Source organism: Furipterus horrens, unplaced genomic scaffold, assembly GCF_987537825.1.
Source record: "Furipterus horrens unplaced genomic scaffold, mFurHor1.1.pri manual_scaffold_8, whole genome shotgun sequence".
Lineage (NCBI taxonomy): Eukaryota > Metazoa > Chordata > Mammalia > Chiroptera > Furipteridae > Furipterus > Furipterus horrens.
This window is the reverse complement of record NW_028327178.1, coordinates 93889060-93901190: the sequence shown is the minus strand read 5'-3', so window position 1 is coordinate 93901190 and position 12131 is coordinate 93889060. Positions and strand designations below refer to the sequence as shown.

The window sequence follows — 12131 nt, the reverse complement described above, 5'->3', positions numbered from 1 at the left end:
TCTATTCTGAATGACAATTTCGCTGGATAGAGTATTCGTGGTTGTAGGTTTTGGATTTTCATTACTTTGAATATTTCTTGCCAGTCTCTTCTTGCCTGTAGGGTTTCCCTTGAGAAGTCAGCTGATAGTCTAATTGGGACCCCTTTGTACATAATTCTTTTCTTCTCTCTTGCTGCTTTTAAGATTCTCTCTTTATCTTTAATTTTTGACATTTTGATTATAATGTGTCTTGGAGTGGTTCTCCCTGGGTCCAGTCTCTTGGGAACTCTCCTTGCTTCCTGGACCTGCAGGTCTGTTCCCTTCCCCAAGTCTGGGAAGTTCTCCTTTATTATATTTTCACTCAATTTTTCAAGTTCTAGTTCATCTTCCTCATTCTCTGGCAAACCAATGATTCTTATGTTGGGCCTTTTATAGCTGTCCCAGAGGTTTCTGATCCTTTCATTGTTGCTTCCCATTTCCTCTCGCTGCATTGGTTGACTGCTTGTTCCTTCTCCATATTCCAGTTTGTTGAAATGAACTCTGGATTTTATTTCCTTTCCTTCTGTCTCGTATGCTGTTTTGTTCCTTTCGTTATGAAAGTTTTTCGCTTCTTTCATATCTTTTTCCTGCTCTTTTGTGAATTCTGTAAGCCACCTGATAACAGTGGCCCAGAACTGAGCCTCTGACAGGTTTCTTATCTGTTCATCTGTCAGGTTCTCTATCTGCTGCCTGGTGAGTTGTGTTACCGGTATTTCTAAAGTTGCCTGCCTCATTTTGACAGATGCGTTTTGTTTTCTTGGGCTGGCTGTCGGGGGCAGTGCCTGTGTACGCGTCACAAATTAGCGACCGGCGCCTGCCTGTCCACGACCTATTTCGCAGCTCTGTGGTGCTTTCTTTGGGGGCGGGGGTCCAAGATGGATTCACACAGTTATTCAGCTAGGAGACCGGGATCCGTCCTCCCGCCCCCCTGGGCCTCACTGTTCAAGGCGATGCAGCGGCCGCTCTCCCCAGCTCCGGAGTCGCGCACCGCCAGGGGCTTGGCCGCTGGGCTTGGCCGCCGGGATTCCTCGCCGGGGTCGCGCACCGCCAGGGGCTTGCGTAGCCAGGACTCCTCGCCGGGGGCACCGCCAGGGGCTTGCGCAGCCCGGATTCCTCGCAGCCCCGCCGCTGTCCCAGGTGCGACCGCAAACAGCACTGCCCACTTTAACTCTTACCTGCCCAAATGGCACCGCTGGTTTATAACTTCATATGTTGGACTTCCGTGTAGTTTTATTTTCTGGAATTTCTAGTTATCCTTTGTTTTGAAGTAGTTGTATTCCTCTATAGTTGTAGAGGGAGACCTAGCGTGTCCGTCTAAGCCTCCATCTTGGCCGGAAGTCCGGTACTTGCTCCTTTTTAAAGCTAGTGTCATTTTGTTTTCTGAACCTTTTTAACTTAACTATACATGATTATATTACATTGTGTAATTCTCAAAACAGGAAGCTGCTTCTCAAGCCAGTAAAGTAAAATACAGGTAATAGTTTTAGAAACTAAATTTCCTATTAATGAAGTAGCATCTTGAGAATGTGTAAAATACTTTTGTTGAGGTCATCATAAGATTAGTCATTCTCAATGTCTAATTGAACCTTTTTCTAAACTACATTAACATCCCCGTACCTTATAATTACAAATTACATCAGTAAAACAACTGGTTATCATTTTCTCCTCTTTGTTCTCAGTATTATTGGTGCATTGTGAATTTCCCATTAGGATCTGATTAAGGATGTTTTCCAGGACTAGGCAGGGGGGGTACAACTTTCCAAAGAGTCAGCTGTTCAGTATTCACTTTTTCTAGTGTGTTTTCAGAATCTGGAAGGATATAGGTAAGCCATTCATAATTACTTTTGAGAAAATGTTATCAAATGTATATTTTTGGCTGAAAAATCTTATTTTTTAAAATGCAAAGTGTTTAACTTAAGCTGTGTCTAACCCTAGCTACTTTGAATTAGTCTAATATTTGCCTATAAATTAGTAATTACTTTTGTCAGGAATTTTATTTTTAAATTCTAAGAAGAAAAGTAATTTTGGTCACGTTTTACTTTTCTGAAAATTACATTCTCCTTTTTGTGTGTAGTATCTACACATTATAAGCCAAATAACATCAAGTCTGTCTTTAATCCTTGTGTATATTTTTATGTAGCTATAACTATTGTGTCATTTTCATCGTCATTATTAATGTGCAGAATATAAGTGAGCATTTGTACATTGACTATATAAGAAACTCTGAACATGTTTTATCAGTTTTCAAGACTTGATGTTAATGTACATACAATTGTTAATAAAACATTGGAGTTTTTGAGATTATTGAAAAAAACTATACTTGTGCTCTTTTCTGTGTGACTAGAATCAGTTGCGCGACCATTTAGAATCTACATCTCTTTAAAATCTGCTTTATATCTTTTGAATATTTTAGTGTAACCTAAAAGTTAATATTCCTGGTAGTTTCCAAGAGCTACGAAGAGCATGCGGATGACTGACTGCTTGATAAATGCAGGGTTTTCCTTTAGGGTGATGAAAAGCATTTGGAACTGCCCTGACCAGCTAGCTCAGTTAGTTAGAGCATCATCCCTATACGCCAAGGTTTAAGAAACAACCAATGAACGCATAAGTAAGTGGGACAACAAAGCAATGCTTCTCTTTCTCTCCCTCTCGCCCTCCCCCCTCCCTCCCACTCTCCACCTTTCTTCCTTCCTCTCTCTAAAATCAACAAATAAAATTTTTTAAAAATTATTTTGGAGCTTAATATATAGGTAGTGGTTGCATAATGTGAGTTTACTAAGTGACACTGAATTTTACTTAAAACTGCTTAATTTTATTTAGGTGAATTTCACCTCTTTTTTAAGAGACCTTAGAATAAGCATGTGGACCAAATTATGATACTGAAATAAGGAAAAGGCTTCTCTCTCAGGAGTGCTTTCAGGTGTATTTCTCCACATGAGATTCACAGCTTAAAAATTCTTTTCTAATTAAGATTTTAATGCTTTTTTTTAATAGTCTTGTTTTACTTTTGTTTTTTTTACAGTACGTTAAGTCAACAAACATCAATGGCTGCGTACTCTATTCCCAGCCCTTAGGTGTTAGGGATATAAACATGAACCACCCCATAGTTCCTGTGCTCGATATATATTTGTGGCCCATTAATATAATCTGATAAGTAGAGTAATAGCTCTATGCAAAAAGGGCTGGTGTTAGCACAAAGAAAGGAAGGATTCACTGTGCCTGGGTAAATGTGTCAGGTCCCTAAAGGGAAGGCTAAGTGGTAATTTTGTTCTTAGGGATGAATAACTGTTTGCCAGGTCAGTGGAAGCATTCAGAGAACATAACTGTAAAAGGCCTAGAGGCAGGAATTTCAGGCAGTTTAGTGAGACTGGAGTGTAGCGTGTACATGCAAATGTGTGCAAAGCAGGACTAGAAAAGTAGGTAGGGCTTTTTCATGGTTGGACTTTCTAGGCTTTGTTAAGGAGCTTAGGCTTAATCATTTCCATTGTTTGTCAACAGTGGCTGCAACGTGGGAGCTTCCCCAGAGATTTCTGATTTAATTGGTTTGGGTAACTGCCTGCATCAGGATTTTTAAATACTCCTTAGGTGAGCACCTAAGGTTAAGAACCACTGCAGTAGGGGATGGGGAGACATTAAAGAGATTTTAGTTTTAAGTGGATAATTACAAAAATCTGATTTTTATTTCAGAGCAGCTGTTTTCTAACTTGCCCAAGGATAAGGATTACCCACTGACACATTTTAGCAATACAGATTCTTAGGCCCACTCATGACAGTCAGTCACCTGGGGAAGGACACAGGAATTTTGTTTTTAACTTCAGTTCCAAGTGATCTTTACCCTCAAGCACTGTAGAGACCTTCTGGCTTTGCTTCTCAACGTTAAGGGATTGTTAATCTTATTAAAGACAATCTAGCCCTGGCTGGTGTGGCTCAGTGGATTGAGTGCTGACCTGTGAACGGAAGGGTCGGCGGTTTGATTCCCTTTCAGGACATATGCCTGGGTTGTAACCCAGGTCCCCAGTTGGGGATGTGCAATGCAAGAGGCAACTGATATTTCCCTCGCATATGGACATTTCTCTCCCTCTCTTTCTCCCTCCCTTTCCCTCTCTCTAAAAATAAATAATATCTTTTTAAAACTAAAATGAATAGCATATTTTAAAATATTTTTCAAAATGCATTCATTTTAAGTATACAGTTGATGAATTTTAATTACAGATAGTTTATAACTACCACCATAATCCATATATAGAACATTTTCATCACTTTCAAGTTTTCTTGTACCCTTGGATCTTCTTACCTGCCTTCTCCATATCCTCCCCACTATACACCCAGGTAATAACAGGTCTGCTTTTTGTCCTTATAGTTTTGTCTTTTCTAGATTTTATATAAATTATATATACAGCATGTAGTCTTTTTGAATTTGAGTTCTGCCACTTAGTATAATGTTTTTAAGATTCATGTTGTATGTGTAAATATTTCTTTTTATTGCTGAACACTTTCCCATACTATGGGTATATCATTATTTATTCACCAGTTGATAACCATTTGGATTGTTTCCAGTTTGGGGCTATTAATAATTATGAAAATTTGCATGCAAGTCTTTGAACATTTTTGTGTGTGTGTTTAAAAATATGTTTTGTTACTACCAGCAGGAAGGGCCTGCATGTAGTGCTGGGTATGTTGGGCTCAGGCAGGGTATGTATGGTCTGTGAGGAGATGGTGACTGAGAAGCTGGAAGGAAAGGGGGTGGGTCTGGAGGCCAGCTCCAAAGGCTCCTCGCATATACTTCTGGGAATGGCTAAGGGGCTCACAGCAAACTAATGCCATACCACCAATAAAATTAAGAAATACTTGGAAATTGCCCTGGCTAGTGGCTCAGTTGATTGGAACATCACCCCATACATCAAAAGGTTGCAGGTTTGATTCCCAGATGGCACAAACGTAGGCTGCAGGTTCAATATCCAGTTGCGACACATACGGGAGGCAGCCGGTCAATGTTTCTCTCTCACGTCTGTGTTTCTCTCTTTCCCCCTTCCTCTCTCTCAAAGATTAGTAAACATATGGCCCTGGCTGCTGTGGCGCAGTGGATTGAGCCTCGGCCTGCGAGCCAAGTGTCGCTGGTTCAATTCCCAGTCAGGGCACATGACTAGGTTGCACGTCAGGTCCCCAGTTGGGGGCGCGAGTGAGAGGTAACCACACAGTGATGTTTCTCTCCCTCTCTTTCTCCTTTCCCCTCTCTCTAAAAATAAATAAATAAACAAATTAATTAATTTAAAAAAATTTTTTTTAAAAATCAGTAAATATATCCTTGGGTGAGGATTTTAAAAAAGAAAGAAAAGGAAATTATTGGAACTCTAGCTGCCCATCACAGTTGATGTCCAGTTTCTTCATGATGCAGTCAAGGACACCAGGGTCCTTCCAGTTCTTTGTCAAGGCAGCCTGTTCTGTATTCATAAAAGTTAGAAACTCAGTGTTGGAGAGGATGTAGCTGTTGCTGTCCTTTCTGTATACCTCTGGGAGATAGCAATAAGAGACTTGATGCACCGTGCAGACTTCGTAGGGCTGGACATTTTTGCCATGTTGGAGTGGAACAAGGTGCAGAAGCAGCAGCTGAACATATATTTTTATTTCTCTTTTATTCCCTCATGAGTTAGATTGCTGGACCAAATGGTAAATATATGTTTAACTTTATAAGATATTGTCATGTCCTTTTTCAAAGTGGACCATTTTACATCCCACCAGCAATGTGTAGGAGTTCCATTTGCTCCACATAGCAGCCACCTCTTGATGTGAATCCTCCTAGACTTTTTTCAATGGATATATTATGTATTTTTAGCTAAAAATGGATCATATGTATCACTTAGTATATCAGAGTCATCTGTGCAATGTCTAAATTATACTTCTGTGACAACTCTGATGCTTGTGTGCCGATGTATGAATGTACCATTATTTAGATTATTTCATCATCAAACAAAGAAAAATTAACAGGGTTTTGGGTGGGATTTGTTTTTTGGGTTTTTTTTTTTTTTTTTTTTTTTTGGTTGAATTTCTTTCAGATATTGGCATTTGGAATAAATTTTGTTTAGTGGGTCTAATGTTTGCAAAGTTAAGACTCAGGCATTATTTACAACATTATGATGCAGGGTTGTTAGACCACTAAAGAAAATGCATCATATAGTGGAGCACCAAATAGGCTCCCTTACTTCATTTGGGTCTCTGTTCAAGTATCAGGTCACAGCACTTGCTAGACCATCCCAGCCTTTCCTATGCTCTTAACTTGTTTTATTTTTCTTCCTGGCCCTTATAATCTACTCATGTATTATCTGAATCCACCACTAGTAACCTAGTGATCGCATATAGTTGAATATATATCCGTCGGCGGCAGCCGTCCGTCTCGAGAGACGATGGTGTAGCTTCTTAAGAGTCTTATCTGCACCGCCGAGAATGGCTGTGCAGTCCGACTTGGGAGTGACACAGTATCTGTCTCCTCCCGTGTTGAATCGACATCTTGCGATGACGCTGGAGTGTCCTCTCCAGTGAAGCTGAAGCTACAGAGCCTGGGCAGGGTGATATGGAGGGTCTGCTGTTGCCCATGCAGCAGACCACCCCTCTCTTCGCAGCTGAAGGGTCCAAGGGAAAGATGAGTCAATACAGCTTGGCTTCAGGTGCGCCGCAGGAGTTGCCGGTGTAGACTACAACGTCAAACCGCCTTAGGGACTCCGGCTCCGGATTTTCTGTCGGGGTTTACTCCCTTAGCCTTTCCCCTGAAGAGGTATGCTGCAAGGCAGCGGAGGTTTTTTGGAGTCAGAGTTTTCCTTCTCTGATGTACCCTGACTGGAAGATCGAACCAGCGACACTTAGCTCGCAGGCCGATGCTCAATCCACTGAGCCAAACCAGCCAGGGCAATGAATATATATATGTATACTTATATACACACACATATATATAAGCTCCATGTAGGTAATACTTTATTTTCCTGCGACTTTCCAGAGTGTAAAATGATGCATTGAAGAAAGTCTAGGCTTGACATTTGTTGAATTAACTAGTTGATGGAGGAGGTTCAGAGGTGCTTTTTTAATATCTCACATGTATTGAGCATTTTCTATGTGCCAGACTCAATTTTCATAAAACCCTACAATGAAAGTGGGTTGTTTCGTTTTTTAATTTTAGAGAGAGGGGAAGGGAGGGAGAAAGAGAGGAAGAGAAACGTCTATGTGAGAGAGAAACATTGATCAGTTGCCTCTTGCATGAGCCTGAAACAGGGACCTTGAATGTGCCCTGACTCCCAGGGACCAAACCCACAATCCAGGCATGTGCCCTGACCAGTAATCGAACCGGCAACCTTTTGCATTGCAGGACAACACCCAACCAACTGAGCCACACCAGTCAGGACAATAACACTTTTATATTGTACAAGGGGAAATTAAAGCTTCGATAAATTAAAGCTTTAAGTAACTTACCCAAAATGACAAGATTTAACCCAGCCACCCTGGTTCCATAGCCCAACTTTTTAGAAATGCAATGAAGTTGGGGTTTTTGTGTGGTAAAATATATGTAACATAAAATTTACTGTTTAACTATTTTTAAGTATACAGTTCAGGGGGAATAAGTACATTCACATTGTAGTGCAACCAATCTCCAGAACATTTTCATCTTGTGAAACTGAAACTCCATCAAACAACTTCCCTACCTTCTCTTCCTATTCCTGGAAACCAAGACTCTACTTTCTGTGTAAGTGACTAATCTAGATTTCCGCAAGTGGAATCATAACAATATTTGTCCTTTTGTGACTGGCTCAGTTTACTTATGATAATGTCCTCAAGGTTCATTCATGTTGTAGCATGTCAGAATTTTCTTTTAAGTTTGAGTAATACTTGATTTTGTGTGTGTGTGTGTACATATACACACATATATATCACATTTTGTTTATTTATTCATGAGTTAATGGCAGCCAAATCTGTAATCTATAAACTTTCCTATGTCTTCTGAGAATAGTCTTGGACTGACTCAGAATTACATACGTATCCCAGGCTTGTTCTGTTACCCCACACCCCAGCCTTACTCTGGGAAGTCTCAGACTGTAACCTCCCTCAAGCTTCTCCCTTACTTTGCCTTGGGAAGCATTCTAACTTGTTTATTTTAGAGTAGATCTTCCTACCCCCATCACACACAGAAGAAACTCAGCTTGTTGAAAATTTTCCATGTTCCAATGGCCATCTTTCTCCCTTTACTTAATCCTTATCCTCCAAACCCTCTGTGAAATGTCAAATAAAATGGAGTCACTTAAGGGGCTTTAAAATGGGCCACGAGGCCTAGAAGAAAGGGGGTCTAATGCACATCCTCACCAGATGGAACTTAAACTTTTGAATTGGAGGAAACCATAAATATTCCAGGACAAGAACATCTGCAGCTTGTCAACAAGGACAGATTTTTACTTAGTAATAGCCGTAGCAATCAGTTTTGTTTAGCCAAACTTAACTTTCTGCTGCCAGCACCAATTAAAATTCTTTGTGAATGACGTGTGCAGACTTCCCCTTTTCACCTTTAAAAACCTCTGGCTTTGGTTTCCCAGTGGGACACTGTTTGGGTTGCTACCTGAATCGACATGCTGTGATTTACAATTTCTTTCTTATATCAAATAAACATTGTTCTTTTTCTTTGTGTGGTTTTTGCTTCTGACAATTTAGGTTAACACCTCTCTTCCATTTGCCCCCTGGGAACCCCAAATTCCTTGCTTTTGCAGTATCTTCCACAAACTTCCTACCTTAGAAGCCTTAGCACTAGCTTCTACAATGCCATAAAGTCTCAGTGCCACCTTAATCAATTCCCCAAGGAATACTGCTCTCCTCCCCAGAATCTAGTGCCAGTTTCCTCCATATTAAGAATGCACTACATAGGAGAAGCTCACTTCCCTACAGCCACCTGAACTGTAAATGATACACCTCTTTCAAGTATGCATGAGACTATTTTGCATGACATCCAGTAGTACAGGGATTCTTGGTAATAACCAACTCCATGGCCATCAGATGTCTGGAACCCAAAGATTGGGAGCCACTAAGTCAAAATGTCCGGCCTTAAGCCATCAACACAGGAGAGGATGTCACGTAGTGTAAATGTGTTGGCCATGTGTATCTGTCTGCTAAGACTGCCATAACAAAATACCATGGACTGCCCTGGCCAGTGCCTCTTGGTTGGAGCATCATCCATAAACCAAAAGATCGCATGTTCAACCCCTGTTTGCGGTGCATACAGGAGGCAGTCAGTCAATGTTTCTCTCTCATATCGATGTTTCTGTTTCTCCCTTCCTCTCTAAATTCAATAAAAAAAATGTCCTTGGGTGAGGATGAAACAAAATACCATGGACTGGGTGGCTTAAACAACAGAAATTAATTTTCTCACAGTCTGGAGGCTGGAAGTCCATGATCAAGGTGCTAGTGTTGCCAGAGGAAATGGGGTCCTTGTGTTACAAGACAAGCATTTCAGGGACCACGTATATGTTGCAGGAAGACAGATCTCTGGGTAGGGGCATTATCATGCCCCTCCACCCAGGTGGCATCCCATGACTCAGGAGATGATGAGCAACTCTTGTCTCCGCCTTCAGCTTTAGGCTGTCAAGGCCACTGAGTCGTGGAATCCTGGGTAAAACAGGTTCTGTTGTGTACTCCATCTGCTTCCTTGTTAATAAAGTCTTAAAATGGAGCTGGCATTGGGGATTAGTGGGTCTGCCTTGCTTCCTAGATAGGTGCTAGCTAAACCAGGAGTTACCCTGGCCGTATTTTACATATTAATGCTACTGTAAGAATTCTTTCACTTGTAAAATTCTCCTGTTGTTGGGTGGAATGTCACACCCCCCCGTTCTATTTTTAGTAACTTTTGAAACCCTAATAAAAAGAGGATGAGGCTTCCCGCTCTGGGCTGATGGTCTGAGCGAGCCAAAGCCCTCCTTTCATTACTGGCCAATAATCCTGCCTGCCGGATTTATTTCAGCATCCGAAACCACAACCAACACTACACGTATAGGAAGATGAGCTGTAGTGGTAAGGCTGATGGAAGGTAGAGCAAACACAAAGACAGTCCTGGGTTTAGCTCCATCGTATTATGGAATAAGTTCAGCCTTGTCTTCATCAAACCCAGAAGGGCCAGAGTCCAGAAATTCTGTGCCATCAGTTCAGTCCATGCCAAAGCTTAGTCCAGTTCAGTCTCTGTCCCCATCCGCCTAGCTTAGACTCTGTCTCCCGCTGCAGCTGGCACTACGTTGCTGTACCCAGGCTCATGTTTGGAGCTGTGCTTGGACCTTTGTGGCTGCAAGGTCCACATGGCTGCTACGGACAGAGAACATGCGAACGAATAGGTGAATAAATGTGTTACTGAGAGAGGCCTTTGTTTAGCTTTGATTATATTATCTCGGGCTGTCAAATTGACCAGTTTCTTTCCCAGTCCTTTGAGGGCTTGTGCTGGACCCTTCCCCTAACTAATCCGTTTCCTAGATCTTCCAGTGTTTTGTGTCCTTTATCCAATCGGATTCTTTTTCCAAGCTGGACACCTTCCTTTTATGGTCATTCTTAGGCATAAGACCTGGGTTCTGGGAATCTAGGCCTGGGTTTAGCAAGCCCCCACAGTAACTGCTGGTGTCAGGGACTGCCTAACTGCCAATAAATCTGCTGCCCCTAGCTGCCCTAGACTCAGGCAACTATCAGGAGATGGCAACTGTCCAACTCCAACCTGCCTCCCTTCCCCCTTTGGGGATTAGGTCCGAAGGACAGAGGATGCAGCAGTCCCCTGGAGTGTGTGAAGCTTTAGCGTCCAACCTAATTAAGCCTAGCCAGTTTTGTTCCCTCCTCTTTTATTAATACCTAGCTACCTACGGTAATACCAGCACAATTGGTTTCTGGTAAGACCTCCCTTCATGACTTCTAGTTGGCCACTGTCCTGCTCTGTCCTCAAATGGCCTTTCCTCTATGTGCTCACAGGGAAAGAGATTTCTGTCATCTCTCTTTATAAGGAAACCAATCTTATCGGGTTAGGGCCCCACTCATATGACCTCACTTAACCTTAATTACCTCTTTAAAGGCCCTGTCTCCAAATACAGTCGCATTGGAGGCTAGGCCTTCGACATATGATGGGGGGGAGGGGGTGATCACTGTTCAGTCTAGTCCACTCAGTGAGTGGCAAGGAATTCCTCAGAGAAACTCATCCTTGTGAACTTGACTGATAGACAGTGGTATTCACTAGGAACAGTAAGGCATGAGTAATGAGGAATCAGACTACATTGGACTGTATACAAGTATAACTATAAGGAAAAAATCAGCCAGGTAACACTGGATTTCTGAAAGAAAGCCCTGTTGGCTGTTGAACTTGTGATGTGTATGTATCAGGGCTGTTTTCAGCTGCAAATGAAAGAAAATCCAAAAATTGAAAACACACAGGAGAAAGTCCAACTCACACTGGTCGAAGATAAAGTTCTTCAAGGAAGGGAGGGAGAGAAACCCGATTTGTTGTCCCATTTATTGATGCATTCATTGGTTGCTTCTGGTGCGTGCCCTGACCGTGGAGATTGGACACGCAACCCTGTCATATTGGGACAATGTTCTAGCTGAGCTACCTGGCCAGGACCAACTGACACCAGTTTAAAAACTAAGGAAGTTTATTGGCTCATGTAGTTGTAAGTGCAAAACTAAAGTGAACTTTTGGGTTGGTTGGTCACGTGGCTGAGTATGCTCAGAGACTCAAGTTCTGTCCACAGTACCGACTTTTACCTAAAGTTCTTCTCTTAATGATTTTAAGATAGCTAACCATAGCATTGGCAAATTTCCCCCTTTTTTTGTAGCTTAAGGGCTCCCCAGAAGACTGACTGATGCAACTACCATTTTAATTTAGGTGCCAATGCTATGTTTGAACTATAAGTAGGGACTGGCTCTTTAGCAATGAGTTTTTAAAGGATTCATGAGCTATTTTACACAGGGGTACCCCAGTCCCTGAAGTCTGGCCATTCCCTTAATGTGTTGGAGCATCCCAGCCTTCAAATATATGGTCACCCCTTCCCAAACATTAACAGTCACAGGGAATCACAGTAAGCCAAACTCTACCAGGATGGGATGGCCTCTCCCTGTGACTA

General features: G+C 41.9%; 1 pseudogene; it reads right to left on the bottom strand.

Annotated features, from left to right (window-relative positions):
- Positions 1 to 4701: 4701 nt before the first annotated feature.
- Positions 4702 to 5594, bottom strand: LOC150003521 (protein S100-A11 pseudogene; annotated as a pseudogene).
- Between the last annotated feature and the right edge of the window lie 6537 nt (positions 5595 to 12131).